This window comes from Schistocerca piceifrons, chromosome 5 (assembly GCF_021461385.2).
Source record: "Schistocerca piceifrons isolate TAMUIC-IGC-003096 chromosome 5, iqSchPice1.1, whole genome shotgun sequence".
NCBI classification, from domain to species: domain Eukaryota; kingdom Metazoa; phylum Arthropoda; class Insecta; order Orthoptera; family Acrididae; genus Schistocerca; species Schistocerca piceifrons.
The window spans coordinates 574254814-574274875 of NC_060142.1; the positions used below are offsets into that span (position 1 = coordinate 574254814).

Sequence of the window (20062 nt, forward strand, 5' to 3'; positions counted from 1 at the left end):
CTTTCAACAATTGACACCGTAGAGTCAACCAAAGGTCCAGTTCCAGTACCCCCATCAACAAAGCTGGCATCCTAGTAGCCAGATGAGCTAGCATGTTCATTCCCTGGGATCCCAATGTGACAAAGGACCCAGAAGAAACCACCAACTGTCCAACTAGATGGAAATCAGAAAGGAGATCCAATGGGTGTCAAGGTAGTATTGTCAATAGCCTGAAGACTACTCAAAAAATCACTGCTGATTAAGAGCGTCTCGCTGATGAAAAAACAAATGTGAATAAGGGCTCAATTGATGGCCACCAATTTAGCAGTGAGTACACTACATCCATTTGGCAGAGCTTATGTGGGGTCTTGCCCACTCGTCGCTAATAGGGTGCCTATAGGATGTTGCGTTCTCGGAATGCTATACAACAATTCAAACAAATAACTTTAGTCATTTTATTTCTATAAAGCAATTCACAATACTTAACTTTGGAGATTTACAAGTAGTAGTTGCAAACAAGGGGTGACTTGCAATATAATTTAGAGTCCTTGATATGTGAACTGTTCAGGCAAGTTGTCACACGTCACTGATAACCAATGTCCGCAATCCGGTGCCGATCTGAGCTGCTGAGACTAGCAGGAGCGATGCTTATGTTTCCTTCTTTTAGGTGTTGTTCTTGGTGCGACAATTGGCCAGTGTTACCTCAGTGCCTTCTCTGCCTTTGCATTCCGTATCTACATTCCAGCACCTGTAATTATGCCAGAATATTCCTCCCCCCCTCCCCTAAAGCAACAGACTCGTCGGATATGGTGTGCGACCATGACAGGGGATGCAGGAGTGTGGACACTGACGGACCGGAAGCCATGGCTGCAGGGGACGATCAGCTTATGGCTGTACCCCACCATCCGGCCTGCGTTCTGGCAGGAACATCCCCCGGAAAGTGACCAGAAGGGTACACGTCCACCTCCTGCTGCTATGAACCAGATGAAGGAGGCAGTGACTGCTGCAGTGTAGGTGGATCCAGCTCCATCGGTAGGACGAGAGGAGGGAGAGGAGGTGAAGGCTGTCTCCATGGGCTCATCCCACGGTGTCGTGATGACAATCTCTGGTGGCTGCTGCTGCCACACTGTCCACTGGACTCATGAATCTGGGGGAAGAGAGACTGAAAGATAATCATGTACATGACAGAAGCAAAGTTTATGTCGATGGTGGCACTGCAAACCATCTGGAGCTTACGGAATATCGGACCAGGTTTGTGATTGGATTCAGGATTTCCTAGAAGAAAGAACACAACATGTCATTCTTAACGGTTCAAAATCTGCAGATGTAGAGGTAATTTCGGGAGTACCGCAGGGAAGCGTGATAGGACCTTTATTGTTTACAATACACATAAATGACTTAGTTGACAACATCGGTAGCTCCGTGAGGCTATTTGCAGATGACACGGTTGTCTACAAGAAAGTAGCAACATCAGAAGACTCGTACGTACTCCAGGAGGACCTGCAGAGGATTAATGCATGGTGCGACAGCTGGCAGCTTTCCCTAAACGTAGATAAATGTAATATAATGCGCATACATAGGGGCAGAAATCCATTCCAGTACGATTATGCCATAGGTGGTAAATCATTGGAAGCGGTAACGACCGTAAAATACTTAGGAGTTACTATCCGGAGCGATCTGAAGTGGAATGATCACATAAAACAAATAGTGGGAAAAGCAGGCGCCAGGTTGAGATTCATAGGAAGAATCCTAAGAAAATGTGACTCATCGACGAAAGAAGTAGCTTACAAAACGCTTGTTCGTCCGATTCTTGAGTATTGCTCATCAGTATGGGACCCTTACCAGGTTGGATTAATAGAAGAGATAGACATGATCCAGCGAAAAGCAGCGCGATTCGTCATGGGGACATTTAGTCAGCGCGAGAGCGTTACGGAGATGCTGAACAAGCTCCAGTGGCGGACACTTCAAGAAAGGCGTTACGCAATACGGAGAGGTTTATTATCGAAATTACGAGAGAGCACATTCTGGGAAGAGATGGGCAACATATTACTACCGCCCACATATATCTCGCGTGATGATCACAACGAAAAGATCCGAGAAATTAGAGCAAATACGGAGACTTACAAGCAGTAGTTCTTCCCACGCACAATTCGTGAATGGAACAGGGAAGGGGGGATCAGATAGTGGTACAATAAGTACCCTCCGCCACACACCGTAAGGTGGCTCGCGGAGCATAGATGTAAATGTGATCTGAAACCAGATAATGCAAGCACCAAGTCGCTGGATGATCTCGCCTTGCGCCCACCATCTACTGACGCTAAAAACCCTGTAAAAGACAATATCACACAGCGTGAAGCAATACTTGTGGCCTTCCTGCAGTGATGGATACTGATGAGGGTGGAGCAGTGTGTGATGGTGGTGGCTGTGAAACAATTCCGCCGGTGATGGTCCATCTCGTTGGTGTGAGTGATACGAGGTGAGAAACAGTTGCGAGGCTTCATCCCTGGTCTGTGCAGAGTGAAGTTTGACAATCTGCTGCTTGAATGTTCTGACAAAACGTTCCACTTTGCCATTTGACTGTGGATGGAATGGTGGACTAGTTAGATGCTGTATGTCATTGCACTCACAGAATGTTTCAAATTCATTTGACATGACCTGAGGGCCGTTGTCTGACACTATTACTTCAGGTAAACCTTCTAGGCAAAAAATCAGTGATAACACCTGAATTGTGTTATGTGACGCCGTCAAGTTCATTGGCACAGCAAAAGGAAACTTGCTATATGAGTCAACCACAATTAACCAACGGGCGTTACAAAAAGGACCTGCAAAGTCAATGTGCACACGTTGCCATGGCGATTGCGACTCACGCCAAGAAGAGAACTTTTGTGGTGGAGCAGACTGAGTTTCTGCACATGCGGGACACTGTGACGTCATCTGTTCTACTTGGGCATCCATACCCTGCCAAGAACAGTGTCGCCACACTAACTGTTTCACATGAACAATCCCCCAGTCTCCTTGGTGAAGTAACAGCGATACCTCTTTTTGCAAAGCTGTAGGGATCAACACACAGGACTGTCCACTGTTATTTTCTACAAGAATCACACCTATCTGTACAGCAAGGCTATGCTGACGTGCAAAGTATCAGCGCACTACAGAGTTCTTTATGCTATGCAAGGAGCAAGCCTAAGATGTGAGACTGTACTGGAGCAAAATGTCCAAATCTGAATCAGCTTCTGAGGCCAGTGTGATTTTCTTATAGTTCAGCAGAAAAGACTGAAGCAGTTCAGAATCCTGAGCATCTGTGTGCCAACAAGATGCAGCAGAAGTGTGAAAGCTGTATCAGTGCCAATCGGAAGACGGGAAAGTGCATCCATATTATCATGTCGAGCTGTTGAACGATACAGAATCTCTTACTGGTATTCAGACAGCAAAAAAGCCCATCTTTGCAATTTTTTTGACAGTTCGTACAGGAACCGGTTCCACTGGATGAAACAAGGGCTACAAATGCTTGTATTCTGTTACTAAATAAAATTTTGTGCCATACAAATAGTGGTGGAATTTGGTGACATCATACACAATAGCCAAAGCCTCTTTTTCAATTTGAGAATTGTTACACTGAGCTTTGGACAACACTTTTGATGCAAAAGCAAGAGGCCTGTCTTTATCACCAATTCTGTGCAAAAGCACTCCACTGATTCTATAAGAGGAAGCATCAACTTACAATACCACTGGTTTGTCCAGGTCAAAGTGAACTATGCATCGATCGCTGAGCAATGCATCTTTAAGTTTTTGAAAAGCTTCTTGGCACTCATCTGTCCAAACAATGGGGACATTCTTGCAAGGCAAGTGATGCAGTGGAGCTGTGATTTCTGCAGCATTTGGTATAAACTGAATATAATAGTTCATGTTCCCTAGAACTGACTGCAATTCTGTGATATTGCGAGGAACATGCAAGTCTCTTATGGCTAACAAAAGTGACTGAAGAGGATGTACACCTTGACTGTTTATAACATGACCCAGGTACTGCAACTCAGGTTAAAAAGAAAAAAAAATCACACTTTTCCAGTCCACACTTTAGCCCTGCATCAGATAACACACGAAACAGAACACGCAAATTGCAATATGTTCTTCAGGTGTATGACCTGCTACAACAATATCATCCAAATAGTTTGAACAATTTGGTACTTGTGCAGTCAGCTGTTCCAAACACTGTTGGAAAATGGAGGATGCAGAAGCACAGTCAAAAGGCAAATGCAAATATTTAAACAAGCCTAAATGAGTATTTACTACACACACTTTGAGATTCTTCATCAAGCGGTATTTGAAGATACACATTGTGCAAATCAATTTTTGAAAAGTAGCGTCCAGCACTTAATTTGTCCATAAGATCCTCTGGGTGTGGCAATGGATAAGTATCGATAACTGTTTGTGGGTTGACTGTAGACTTGAGTCAACACAGAAGCGAATGCGACCTGAAGGTTTGGGTAGCAAAACCAGTGGATTTGCACATTTACTAGCTGATATGGGCACAATAACTCCATTATCTTGCAATTCTCTAAGTTCAGCTGCGATTTTGTCCCATAATGCAATGGGAACAGTTCCGGCCTGGCAAAATTTTTGCTGAGCATTGTCTTTCAGTGTAATATGTGCAATAAAATTATTAGTTTTGCCTAAACCTTCAGAAAAGAATTCTGGAAATTCTTTTAGCAAGCTAGCTACACTGTCTCTTGCATTGAATGCAGACACTGACAGCACATTGTCCTGAGTGTTAAAGCAAACAAATCAAAGAATCAAGTCCAAATATGTTCTCACACTCGCTTGATTGTAGTACTGTTAAATTCACTGTTTGTATATGCGAGTGCGATACATGGGAGGCAAAGTACATGTTCCAAGAACTGGAATGTCTTGTCCATTACAAGTCATCAGTTGTAAGCTAATTTTAGACAGGTGTGGGGAGCCTAACAGTTCACATGTGTGATGATTTAGCAATGTGATAGAGGCATTTGAAATTTCCCACAAATAAGTAAATGGACAAAAAGTTTGTTTGAGTGATGTATCACTGACAAAACTGCACATTTGCTAGCTGCAGGCTTGGAATATACTGCATTAATGACATGGACCTTGTGTCTAGATTTCTGTGAGTGGGCCAAAATCTTACGTGTGTTCCGGTGCAAACACACGGATTGTACATGTCCTTTCCTACTGCAAGCATAACACTGAACTTGGCAGGAGAGGCAGTCTTGGCATATGTGCCGTGAATAACACCTAGGGCAAGACTTAATTCTGTTTGCCTGTGTTGCCACTTGTTCAGTGAAATCCTTTCATGGTGTGCAAGGTTGTTTAATTTGCATGTCTAGTGCATGCTGCTGGTGCTATCACAATTAAGGGACTCAACCTGACGAATAGCCGACTGCTCAAATGTATGCACCTACAAGGCACTGGAATCATACTGATCTAATATTTGCACTACCTGTTGAAATGAAGGATTGAACTGTTTCAAAATTTGTTCTCTGATTTTGACATCAGGTACATTGTACACAATCGCATCACACAATGTAATATCTGAATATAGCATTGCAAATCAGTCACCCATTCACAATATGTTTGTTCTGACAGTTTTTTGCAATCAAAGAATTGATACCTAGCTGCTACCACATTCAATTGTTGATCATAATAGTTTGTTAGTGAGTCTCACTGCATCACTTGGAGTGGCATTAGGAAAGAGTTTTTGAATTAATCTGAACATTGCACTTCCTAATGTGGATAATAGATAGGAAAGTTTTCACAATACCTGGGACGTTGTGAGCTACCATACGCACATTGAACTGGTTCAGCCACTCGAGCCATTCCTCGTCTTGTTCACTAAACTCTTGAAAAGTAGTAGTAGGCAGTGCTAGTTCTGTCGGGCATGCAGTGATGGCGAAGAGCTGCTGCGTGGTGTTGAGCAGGGTAGAAATCTGGTTCATCTGAAATTGAAACAACTGCATTAGCTGTGCGGCATCCAACACTTGTGGCTGCAGCACCTAATGACCAGAAACTGTTAAAGCAAAGTGAGCACTCCTGTGAAGTAAGAAAGAAGAAGAAGAATAAGAAGAAGAAGAAGAAGAAGATCTTAGCCACCAGGCATGTAGGTTGTTTGTAGACTCGTCGCCAGTTTTGGGGTCCTGCCCAGTCATCACTAATAGGGTGCCTACGGGATGTTGCGTTCTCGGAATGCTATACAAAAATTCAAACAAATAACATTAGTACTTTTATTTCTATAAAACAATTGACAATACTTAACTTTGGAGATTTACAAGTACTTGTCACAAATGAGGGCTGACTTGCAATATAATTTAGTGTTGCTGATATGTGAACTGTTCAGGCAAGTTGTCACACGTCACTGATAATCAATGTCCACAATGCTGATATGCGTGGCCAAGGCTAGCAGGAGCAGTGCTTATACTCCCTTCTTCCAGGTGCCGCTCTTGGTGCAGCACGGTCCAATTCCGCACACCATTGGCCGTCATTTCCGCACTGCCTCCTCTGCTCTTGCATTCCATATCTTTGTTCTGGCACTTGTGGTTATGCCAGAACAGTTTACTGGATCTTGCATGTGTGCAGGCAAAACCAGTTCATCTCTTGACCATTAAGTCATCATTATATACCACTTACAAACCCAGAAATGCATCAAGGACAACCAGGAACAGCTGGCTAAAAACCATTGGGCCAACGGAGTCTTCCAGTCTAAAGGATAAGTTGAGACAGATTTGAGGACAGCATACACACCATAGGCACATGCATGATTGCTCATGGACAGGAGGCGACATTGCGGAAATGTGAAATTCAGAGTAGAGGCACTATATGTGAACTGCGATTGGAGCTCCAGCCCTGGACCTCTGTTATGGGAGGTGGAACGCCCAACACAAAAAGAATACAGTAGTTCAAATGCTCAGTAGAGCAGTGAATATGTGTCTCATAACTGAGCAGCAGTTGTTGGCACCTGATCTATAGTGGAGAGACCCTATCCACCATGAGTAAGCTGTTCACAGAGCTAGTCGATAAAGCATTTGTAGCAAGTTGGATCACACAGTGCATCTGCAGTGCTGATGGCAATGCCAGATTCCCATATCGAGATGGGACAGGATCACAGCTTTGCAAAGCCGCAGCAGTGTAGAGCGGTTTGTGCCCCAACTGGTTTACTGAGGTAGTGAGGATTGTTACTTTGTGACAAGCAATTTCACTTAAGACGGGAAAGCCACATCAACTAAGCATGAAAGACCAGTCCCAAAAAGTGATAACACTCCCAAGAAATTGGTCATTGTGGTAGGGTTGTAGTTGTGGATGGATAGTACAATGGCAACAGAAGTGCATGATGCGTGTCTTGGTGACAGAAAACCAAAACCATGCATGAGAGCCCAGGACTGTGAGTTTCAAGAAAAAGAGGCACTCATTACAGAGCCCTGTGGGACCCCATTCTCTTGTATATGACAGGTAGAATGCGAGCACCAACTTGGACCCAGAACATACGATGTGATAAGAAGTTCCAGACAAATATCAGGAGTGACCCCAAAGACCCCACTCATGTAGGGTAACAAGGACGTACTGACACCGTGTGGTGTCATAATCCTTTTGTAAGTTGAAGAAGACTGTGATAACTTGTTGTCAACTCCAGGCAGATCAAACTGCCAGCAGTAAAATGGTCCTGGTGAAAATTGCCCCGTGATGGAGCTAAAAGGTCCTGAGGCTCAAGGAACCAACACATACATCTACTCACCGTATGTTCGAGCAACTTGCAGAGAACATTAGTGAGACCAAACAGGCAAAAGCTGTCCATCTCAAGGACATGTTTACTGAGTTTCAGAACCAGTATGATCATGCTTTCTCGGCACCGAGATGGGAACTCATCATCAGTCCAGATACAGTTGAAACGGGCTGGTATGTGATGTCAGTTATCCACCAATACGTGTTTGAGCATTTGACTATGGACTTGGTCTGGCCCTGGAGCAATGTCAGGGCAAAAGGCTAGGACAATGAGGAATTCCCATTCACTGAAAAGAGCATTATTAGGCTCCAGGTGGTGTGTACTGAAAAGCAACTGAACTTGCTCCACCCATTGTTTGAGGACAAGAAATCCAGATTGATAATTCTCAAATGCAGAGGTCTGAGCATAATGCACAGCAAAATTTTCGGTAACAGCATCTGGGTCAGCGTAGACAACACCATTCAAGGAGATACTTGGTACAGCTGTGAGGGTCTCATGTCCATAGAGGTGTAGAATCTTCATCCAAACCTGAGGAGGATGGGTATGCAATCCAATGGTAGTAACATACTGTTCCCTGCTTTCTTGTTTTGTCATTTTATTAGGTGGCAGACCTGAGCATGGGTGGACATCCAGGTGAGTGATGCTGAGAGAGGGACAGGACAATCAGGAAGTGATCACTCTCACACAGATCATCATGGACTCTCCAACGGATGGAGGAGAGAGGACCAGGACTGCAGATGGAAGTATCAACAGCTGAATAAGAGTCATATGCCACACTACTGAAGTGTGTGAGAGCACCAGTATTCAGGAGCCAAAGACTGATCTCTCTGAGCAACTATTCAATAAGTTTGACATGGCCAGTGGTAGTTCCACCACACAAAGGATTATGGGCAATGAAGTCACCCAAAATGAGGAAGGGTGGGGGGAGCTGAGAAATCAATGCACACAATGTGTTCTGAGCCACTTCACCATCAGGAGGATACACATTACTGATGGTAAAATCTGCAGACATCCTCACGCGAACAGCCACAGCCTCCAAAGATGCAGACAGATTCCAGAACATACATGCAAACTCCAAAACATTCAGAGTGTGCATGATTCTTAAAATAGCCTTGATAGCTGGGGAGGTAGGGGTCTGCAATGGTGGGAACCCAGTTTCATGGAGGCAATGCAGGAAGCTGAGGAAACACGTAAGAGACATTAAAGCTCAGCCAGGTGATGGAAACCACCACTACAGTTTCACTGGAGAATCAGGCTATAAGTATCCCGTGGGGGCATGGATGAACCAAGGGAACAGGTCAGTTGTAGTGTAGTAATGACTAGGCATCAGCAAACTTAAGATTCAGAGAAGCTTCCTTCACAGGAAGTTAATAACAGTTGTAGCCTCAATTTGTGTGATATTTTTCAAACTTGACTTGAACAGTTCAAAAGTTATCACTTTTTCATATTTATCTGTATCACTTTTTGATATTTATCTGTATCATTTTTCATATTTATCTGCATACCTCTACTGAAAAAATGAAACCTTTCAAAGTTAAGTACAAACATCTAATTGGTGCACAATAAAGAAAGAAGAATTTAGAATTAGAAAAAGAAACAAACAAAGTAGTGAAAATAAGTAATTGTTTTTCTCCTTCTAGTGGTAGTGTTAACTCAACAATTACAAAAGTTTGCAGTGTCACAAGTGAGTGCACTTCTGCAGTGAAAAATGAGTCAGGCTACAGCTCTCGACTGACATACATCTACAGAGAGGCAAGTTAACTGTTTATCTTTTTTTGTGTTTTCCTTGTAGTATATTTAATAAATTTTGTGCATGTTTTTCTGTTTAAGAGGTTCAATCTCGTGGATTTGTAGGGTGAATTCACTCAGTCTGTAGCCTAATGAATAGGAAGCTACATACTCATTAACACATCAGTGTCCATTGATGACACATCAGGAAGTTAGCAGACTGCATATCTAGTATTCTGTCTGCTTTTATAGTTTACTACTACAGTTAGTCTTGCTAGGATGGTGAGGACGTGTGCATGCTGTGTGCACTTGCAGAAGGAGCTGGCTGCAGTTTGCAAACAGCTGAATGTGCTTTTGCCTATGGTCAGTCACATTCAGGCTGCTGCCTCAGGGTGTAGCAATGGTGGAAAATCTGACTCATCACATGAGACACCTCAGGTGTCAATTGTTTTGTCCATAGACTCTACTTCTGAGGTACTTCCTAGTGTACCCAATGTGGTGGGTCCTCCCTTACTGCAGTAGCTATGACAATTAACTTCCTTAATTCATAGATGAACTATGATACTCAAGAGGAGGAAAATGAAAATAATTTTAATATATACGTGTACTGTTCTTTAGACCTCATTACCAATAGCTTGTTGTAGACGATTAGCAGTTTCTTACGTTTTCATAAATAAAATAATTAAAAATCCTGCATTTTGAATCGTAACTGCAACATGTTGTCTTTTTCCCTCTCAGTTACAAACTCCTCTTCATTATCACCATCATCATGGAAATCCAGTGCAGTATCTCCAAAATCTTCATCCTGTAGATGTTTTACAACGTTATGCAGGGCAAAGCAGCAATGTGACCAAAACAATGCTCTGTCATGATTCTCTTTTTATAAAAGCCTGTTGAATGATTTATGACTCTCCCTGTTGGATTGGGTTGGGGACATCAACTAGGGCTCTAGGCCATAGCCCTCATCACCCAAAAGAACAGTGTTCTTAAATTCAATTAGCACTTCTTTGACACTTGAATTTCTCCGTATTTGACTGTCATGTACTGATCCGAGCGAGCTAGCTAGCTGCAATGTTAGTAAGCTGTTCCTTCACATTGCGCGTAGCCTGAGCACCTATACTAGTGTAAACCTTTCCATTCATATATTTGTCATCGAACTGCTCTGATTTCATAATTTACAAGTGTACAGGCAATTACACCACAGCACTCGGAAATTTACACTTTTCCAACCATTTGTTTTTTGCCACTGTCACATCATGTGGTGGTGATGGATATTTGATTCAGAAGTCAACTCTTTCCATTATATTGTTAGAAACTCTACTCACTGTAGTTTGGTGAATTCCAATTTCTGCTTCTAAGATGGACTATGAATCCTAAATCAGATGCATACCATAGGAAAGTCTTCATCCTCAGCTCTGATGATAGTGCTCCACCACTTTTTTCCTCCTTGTCTGGCAGAAAATGATTTGCAATACGGTTAACAGTTAACATTTTCTTCATTGAAATGATATAGAGTTTTACAATGCTCTCTAAGTGGACATTGATGTGATCCACAGCTTTTTTCACAGTGTACATATGCTGCTAATTGAGCTATATCTGCACCCTGCAGATGTGAGTCTACTAATGACCAGCCTCCACATTTTAGAAGCTACTGCTTCCAGAAATAAGTCAGAGCTACTATTTATTCATACAGTTTACCTAATGCTGAAGCCAGAGCTCAAAGCGAAGGAAGACTTTTCTCTGTTTTGTCACCACAACCTACAGCTCTTGCTTCATATTTTTTTACATAAGTTCCAAAGCTTAAGCTTTGATATTCAAAGGAGAAGTATTTGCTTCACTTTTGTCATGTGACCCATTACTTTAAACATAGTGTATGACTGCATTTGGCTACGACTGGGGAGTACAAAACATCAATGTTTACTGTAAATACCAGCTGAAAGTAGTCACAGAAATTAATGGATCAGTGGACATTTGGCTATGACTGGGGAGTACAAAACATCAATGTTTACTGTAAATACCAGCTGAAAGTAGTCACAGAAATTAATGGATCAGTGGACATTTACTGTATTAAAGGAAACATAAAATTTTTTTATAAACATTCATTCAGATTTGGATTCACTTAAACACAATGGTTACATTGTATTTAAATGTGGTGGACTGGAGCTTGTGCACCTAAATTTTGAGAACTCCAAGAAGAAGTTAACAATACCAAAAGACAGTAGTGAATTGCAAATGATCAATGATTTGTTCGGGGACTGGCTGTTGATGCTGGACACAAGTAAACATATCATACTGCATTATAAATAGGGGAAGAGACCCACCACCCTTCCGTAATACTATTGGTGATAAATCACTGGCAGCAGTGAGAACCATAAAATACCTAGGACCAACCTAAAGTGAACTTATATGACTGCATTTTCAGTATTGTTCATCAGCCTGGGATCCTCAGTATTGTTCATCAGCCTGGGATCCTTACCAGGCAAGATCAAAAGAAAGCAGCATGCACATGAGTGTTTAGTCAGTGCAAAAACTTGATGGAGATGCTAAACAACAAACTCCAATGACAACTGCTACAAGAGAAGCATTTCTTATCACAGAGGGCTACTGTTGAACTTTTGAGTGTGTGCATTCTGGGCAACATATTACTTCTTCCCACACATCCTGTGAAATAACCACAATGAGAAAATCTGAGAAATTAAAGCAAATATGGAGGTTCACTGACAATCATTCTTTAGGTTCAGCCTAGGTATCCCAAGTGCATTCCCGTGCACATGTACTTTACAAATACAGTAATCTCATGGTTCTGTGTAATATTGTCAAGTGATGCAGATCTCAAAATGCTGAATCCACCTTCCGTGATACATATATATACTTATATCACAGATCACTGTTTCATGGTGGAGGGTATTTGATAGAGATTTTAGCATTTTTTGTTTTTGCCCTATACACATACTGAGCAACAGAGTAGTGACTGTCTGCATGCACTCTAATCTCTCTTTATCTCATTCCCATAGCCTCAGTGCAAGATATATAATGGTATCAGTTGAACTACAGTGCGGGCTATCTTGAACACATGTCCCCTGAAATTACCCTATGGAGTTTTGTGTGAACTAGTTCCTCTTTCTTCCAAGGAATCCCATTTACTGCAGTAATAAGGAACCAGCCTGGGAACTGCATATACATATTGTTGAACACTTCTCAGGCGTCTACCAGACAAATCAACACAAATCCTGCATGCTCAAGTAATGTCTTTGTTTGTAAAATAACATTTTCCTGCCACCAGTAGCGATTTTCTTATTTTAAATATGACATACGATTCAACTGCATGATACATTCCATATTAATGTCCAGATGTGTCTAGATACTTTTCATCCAATAGCATATGTAGAAGGTAGATGATTTTATGAGCAAGAAATTGGGGGCAAGATCGTGCACATGCACTGATTGAATAAGTTTTGCAATTAGAAATGGTTTTGTTAAGCATTGTACAACGTATTTGAAGTACCAGCATTTATTTTGATCAGTGGTCATCAAACTTTTTCGCTGAAGAGTCAATACTGACAATATTTTAACTTACATTTAATGCACTGAGATGGCCCCAAAATGATTGAAATCTGGATATGCAATAAACCTTATTTGTGACTGATTGCTGCACCCTTTACTAACTTACTCATGATAAATTAGTACGTTGTAAGCCACCGAAAGACTATAGCTATAGAAAAGGAAGTTGGACACTGGCCCCCAAGTAATGACTGTTAAAGCTAGCAGCATTTGAAATACTTCGTGTCGACTGTTCTCTGTTTCAGATTGTTGCAATCATCAGTGATCCTAAAGTTGTGACACTGTAATTACCTGATTAAATTTGCATTAATTTCATTATGTTTACATTAAATGCTCACTGAGTTACACTATACAGAGCAAATATTGTACAAAAATAAAGAGTTGATATTTTAAAGCAGAAAGAGCATCTACTGTACTGGCAGATTAACATTTGTATTACAGCAACATATACATGGCAATCATTAAAATTCCAATAACATTTATATGATACATCACTAAGGCAAAGATACAAATCATTAGTGAACTTTCTGAAGGAACTCATGGAGACTATAGAAGCAATGATGAGTCAAATATGCCTTAGCAGTTGACTTGAAGTTTGTCAAGTCATTTATTGATTTAAGTTGTGAGGGAAGTTTACTATAAATAACTTTCCCACAATACAGGGTTCCTTTTTTATTCAGGGTGGTGTTGGTGGCCTCTAAATGAAAGTTTCCTTTTTGCCTGGTGTTATAGGAGTGGATATTTTCGTTCTTCTGGAAGAGAGTCAGATTTTCCATTGAATTTTTTTTCATAAACACAGTTGTCTCATACACATATATACACGGAAGTGGGAGGATTCCTAGTTTTTACAGAATGGACTACATGTTTTGTTCCATTTTAGACCTTCCATTAGTCTTATAATTCTCTTTGTAGCCTAAAGAGCTTTTGGCTAAGAGAAGAGTTACCCCAGAAAATAATTCCATATTTCAGTTGTGAGTATATAGAGGCATAATACACAGTAACTGTGCTTATACTTAAACACATCATGAGGCATGATCACAAATGATTACTAATTGTTTTGAATGTCATTTTTCTTCTGCTCAGTGCTTTGTATTACAATAGCCTTAATTTAATTTCATATCCCTTGTCACAAATGTGGGATTTGACAATAACTGTCTCTATAGCACACATTCACGAATCCATGTAACTTTCCTGTCAAAATTTATACCAAAGAGGCTAATTGATGTGAGTTGCACATGCTCATGAGTTGTCAGAAGGGTCTACTGGAAGGCAAACAATAAAATATTCCCCCTCTCACATCCAGTACCACTGCAACGACTGCAGTAAGTACCCCTCTTGCCCTTGAGGTGGGCAGCCAACTTTAAGCTCAAGGCCGCATTCACTAAATTTAAGCACATCTTAAAATACTACTGTCTCTGAGTATTTTTGTTTATTATTCAGAAGGAAAAGTACACTCTTTGGAAGCTCTCAAAGCTACTCGAGGTTTTTCGATTCAGCTGTTAGTTACTAGTTGCATATGATCATAAAATAGGCTGAGATCCAGGCTGCAAGTGGGCTGCAGGCCACAGTTTGACGACCTCTGGTTTAGATGCTCCCTAGTGCTGTCTTGGATGGCCTGGAGAGATGCCTCCTATCTGCTCCTGGGTGGAGTAGGGTGAGAAATTTGTTTAAGCATGTGCGGCACTGGATGCTCTCGTAGCCTCACACAGTGCTGTTGATTGTGCTATTAAAATCATTCCACACTTCATCTACAACTCAACAATGTTCTCTCAGCCCCTCTCCATCTGGTGTGCCCTGTTTCACTCCAGCAGCCTCTCCAGCACAATAAGGTGCAGCTACGGGCAGAGTGGCAGCAAACCCAGATGGGCATAGGAAGCCTTTCCCACTGCTCATGGGCTTTGTAACATGTACGGAAAGACCTGCTACACTTTGTTCGTTTATACTACACATGCCACTATTGTCCTGTCCTATCCCAGTGGTGGTGGTAACAGCACAAGTGAGCTGGCAACTAGGTGGGGGAAGCAGATAAACTGTAGAAGCATGGGATATTAGTATAATTTGGTGAAGTCTTGTTTTTTTTTTTTTTTTTTTTTTTTTTTGTGCTTACATGTCCGGAAAAACATTCCTACTTCTATGTTTTCATCTGAATCGCAAACTGTTTAAACCAAATTTCTCATAATTTTCAATTTTCGTTTTTTCACTGAATAGTACATACAAGAGTATAGCCTATTGTTTGGCGTTGAAATAAAACACGTCATTCTTCTACAAATGGTAGAAAAGGTGGTGCACTTTACACTGTTTGTTGTTGAAACCAAATATGTCACTGACTTGCTTTGTTTTGACAGATGCTGCTCGTTCACGTGCAGAATCTGTTTTCTTCAAATAGGCTACTACACATTGTTGATAAAATTATCCACTTCCTTTGTTGTCACACTAACAGTTATGTTAATGTTCACTGTAGACATGGGCAAACTGAAACACATAACTGTTTCGAAACAAATGAGACAGTACAATATAATGTTTCGAAACAGTGAAACAGTTTGTGTTTCGTAGTTGTATAGGCCTACACATTATACCATATTGAGTGTCTACTGTATAAATATTGTCATATAAACACAAATGAGGTGCGAGAGTGCCAATCATATCGCAGAAAGTATGAAAATTTCACTTCGATGTCTTGGCAGTGTGGTTATATTTCCTGCATCAAATGTACTGCTTTCATGTCGTGTGACTTTCATATTTTCCAATTGGCTGAGGTCAGAGTTTGTATGTTTGACACAACAGATTTTGCCAAACTTGTTTCCCTGACTTCTAGTGCCTAATTTTGATAGGTTTTATGAGTGATGATATGTATGTGCTCTTGAAAAGGCATATCATGGGATATAATTTATTGAAATAGCATTCTGGGAAGCGAGGCCCTGAATTTACATTTATGATTGTGGCACTCACACTTTTCTTACTCACAGTTAAATTTTCCATTGTTTTTGGTATGTTTCCTTGAAGTATAAAACCCAGACTAAAATTTAAAGCAATTCATACAGTGTAATGTCTTTGTCATACCTATATCATGGCAAACACCACTTACAATTCCTGTTAAGGAAGTTTGTTCGATGTACAGGTATATGTAGTTCCCTCAATTACTCACAGCAAGCAGATATATTATCATTTTATTACAAAGTTCCCCAGTAAATCAGCGATAAAGTTAAGTTGCTGTTGAAATGCAATTTTTATCACAGTATCTGAAGGCCAAAGCCAAAAGTATCAAAGTACGGTACCATTATTGATTTGCCTGAGAATTATCTACAATACACAAGTATTAAGATACCTGTATTGTGTAATAACCAAACATAGCACGTTTACAACACACAAACATAAACATACATAACTCAGATAATTATTCACGAGCATACTCCAAAAATTAAACTCACTGAATGGTGAGCGTAATTGTAAGTGTCTTCTGCGTGCAACAGATCTGAGAGAAATGTTCTTGTAAGGTAAGCTACATGTAAGATTTACTGGACTAAACAAAATATAGTCAAATAAAAATTCAGTGCACATTGGCCAGAGAAGAACAAAATCATATGAGATTTTACTGTTTCATTTCAGAGTAGATCTACTGTACCTATTCTAAGTTGTAGTTCAGAAATATCATTTTTGATACATTTTTGCTTGAAAGAATCTGTCTGTTATTGTTTGCTCCTGCTTTGAAAATATGTGCTCACATAGAACAGAGATGGCCATAACTCAAAGACGTCGTTTCATTGGTTTTATTATTTCAAACAGCGTAGGAAACAACACATGATATTCTTTCCACCATAGCAATGGATCTTATGATCTGTTTATCAGTGGCACCTTCATATATGTATCAAGCTCGACTATATTTGCAGCACGTGTATGTTATGAGAGATGTGTAATTTGACTGAATGTTTTTCGCACTTTTATTATTTTGAATGTGAATAGTGTGCGTTATTTTATTGTTTGTTGGTGTTTATAAAGCAGATATTACGCCATTTCGGAACAGGGCAGTCAATTAGAAACGAAGCTTTATTTTCGGAAACCTTAAGCTGCGTGCTGTGGTGTGTTAAAAAGATTTCGACGCACTTGAAAGTGTTTTATGAAGTGAGATGTTAAATGTGTTTCAGTATCTGTACCGTGCCCGAATCTCGTCCGAGACAGAGCGGAATGAAAAGTCACTGTTTCGATACAGTTAGTCCGTTCCAAGCGTAAGTGGACTGAAACAGCGATACAGTTTCTGTGTCTGGCAAGAGATCGAATCTGGTCTCGGTATCCTGGACACCACTGTTTCGGAACAGTGAAAAATAGCCGTTTCGAAACACTGAAACAGTTCCACGTATCGAAACATAGAAACAGTGGCCAAGTCTAGTTCACTGAGCTGCAGTTGGTTGTATTACTCTGGCTCCAAAAAGGAAGAACAGTAGTGCAGATTATCTAAGAAGGAGGAGACAGTTCGTACCAAAGGGCTGCCTTATCGAAATAACGGAGGAGATTATGTTCCAGGGAAAGCAGTTTGAGAATCTTGCATTTAAATACCAATCTTTCTTGGAACAACTGTAGGAAACCCTATATATGTAAATAATATCAATATTACGGTACCAGCAAGAGTAATCTCATGTTATTAATTTCCTTTCAGCTGCAGAATGAAATGTTATGACTCCATTGACGTAATAATATTTTATACGCCGGGAGAAACTCAAGAATCACTAATAATATTTTGGCAAAATTTCTTGATCTTCCTACCGAACATGCCCAGGACCTACATCCGCAGCACCTTACTGAAGCAAAGAAAGTAAAGCAGAGGCGTCCTCGGAACTCCGACACAGAATGCGAAAAGTGTAGGGATGCAACGTTTCTTTACCATATAATGCTCGGAAGTGAAACAAAACTGATAAGCAATAAAGCTTACCTGAACACACATGCAGTGTCGAATTAGCGCGTGTTTCGAATCTCAATTGCTGCTTAAGGGACTCACACCTGTTGATAAACGCGGGAAAGACCCGAACACCAAGAAGATACCAGACAATACCCTTGGACTCATTCACGAACACATAAAGTCTTTCCCCACGAAAGCCTCACGCTATTCACAAAAAGAAGTAACATATTTAAACTTTGAACTAAAAGAGCGGATAATGTACAGTATGTTCAATGACAAATTTGCAGACTGTAAAGTAAAATATGATGTTTATCATAATTATTATCGGGGCAATTTTAATTATTCCTTTGGCAAGAATGTCTGTTGTAAAGTGAAGAGCTTGAAATCAAACTGAAAAGCCCTCATTTAAATGAAAGAATCAAGCTAGTCATAAGAACGGAATTAAATGTTTATAAGCGTCGCAGTTCTAAATTTTACAACTGACTTAGGGATGCCAAGAAAGGAACCCTATTTATTGATACTGTGGGAGCCATCGTTTTTTATTACATGCAAAACTAGCCGCTTCCACATATACCGATCCAACAGATATTCTATCTGCGCCAGCTGTGGATGTACTGTTCCAGCATACATGATTTAAAAACTGAACTCCTCATTCAGTACTTGTACCATGAAGGCTTAGGAAAGAAAAGGTCGAACGGAGTAGCATCTTTCTTTTCTGATTACATAAAAAACGATCTCAGTAATGTGACTGATCTTTTGTTTTCTGATGACGGTGTTGGCCAGGACAAAAATCACACCATTATACGTATGTGTATGGGCATGGTTCAAGAAGAAATATTCAAGAGCATAATACACTAATTTCATTCCTCCCGTGTGACCGCGACTTCAGACAATGTAAGAGGAAAATAAAAACTCATGATTGCATTTACACCCCTTATGAATACATGAAACTGATAATACGCAGTAAAAGGAATGTGCCAGTAAAATTAGTTAATGGAGAGGAAATACTAGATTTGGATAACTGGTGGCAAAATATTTTAGAAAAAGTGTTGTTTCCTGTGAGACAGTGACAGAACAAGGCAATCAGAAAAAAAATCATCTTCACTCCGAGTTGCTTCAAAGAAATACAATGCCTTGAGACAGGGGAGGTGGTTGGCTTTCCGCGTATCGATGAATTAGTAAGACAGACTTTTCACTTAAGAAAAAGACATGAGCCCATCATTCCAAATTAATGGACAGCATTCCAATGGCCTACCCAACATACCGAGTACCTATTTCCAGAATGAAGACGGAAGATGTTATGGCGTGTGTTATAACACAGAAAACACCATTTACTTTCACTATGTAATATTTTTATTGGCACAAGATAAATCAAAACACAAAGAAATAGTTTTCGACAATCATGGTAATAGTTGTGACGAATGTCTCACACCAACTAGTCAACAACCAAAGTTAAGTAAAACGAAGTACAAAAAAGCAAAGATATTAATATTTTCTGGCAGTTCTGCCACAGAGCCCCCCGCGAGGAGCGCGGAGCGCATAGGAGGAGTGATGAGGAGTAAGTGATAAAGGGAAGGTAAACATTTAAGGCATGACATAATCTTGAAGTCTGAGAGGTGGCCGTACGGTGCGGCCAGCACGGTCGATAGCAATAGGGGTAGGAGAGTTCGGGAAAGACGAAGGAGAAGGGGGGGTGTACTCTTATAAATAAAACGCTATTGGAGTCTACATAGGCTGAAATGTCATTTTGTGAAGTTCCAGGAGCCACATTGAAGCACTGTACTAGCTTAGTGTCTTTCTGGTCAGATGGCACAGAATTGTTTAGAATTTCAAATAAAAAAAGAAAAGTGTCCACAAGTTGTATTTTTATAGAGTCCATATCATAGTCACTCAAGTTCACTTGAAACACTAGTTCATTAGTGCTGGCACTCGGAGGCGTGAAGTATAGAAGAGGGGGGCTTTGACTTGCAGAGAGTGTTTGATTAGCTTGTGGAGAAGGGAGAGGACAGGCCTCTGACGTTTCCTGCAAAACAAATTCATCATCGTGTATGTCGGTGTCGTTAAGCATCCATGCTGGTTTCGAGCGCTCAATGGACACGACAGATGGTTTGTTCTTAAAGAGGATCGTATAAGTATTTTCAGAGTGTGACAGGACCCGG

General features: G+C 40.7%; 1 long non-coding RNA gene across 2 annotated transcripts; it reads right to left on the reverse strand.

The window, feature by feature from the left end:
• Positions 1 to 420: 420 nt before the first annotated feature.
• LOC124799269 lies at positions 421 to 18034 on the reverse strand. 2 transcript variants are annotated; one of them, XR_007017000.1, is made up of 3 exons: positions 17937 to 18034; positions 5771 to 5945; positions 421 to 1126 (listed from the first exon to the last, which is right to left on the reverse strand). It is a non-coding gene; the product is annotated as an uncharacterized LOC124799269 (long non-coding RNA). The 2 variants fall into 2 exon arrangements; XR_007016999.1 differs by lacking the exon at positions 17937 to 18034 and adding an exon at positions 17627 to 17772.
• Positions 18035 to 20062: the final 2028 nt, after the last annotated feature.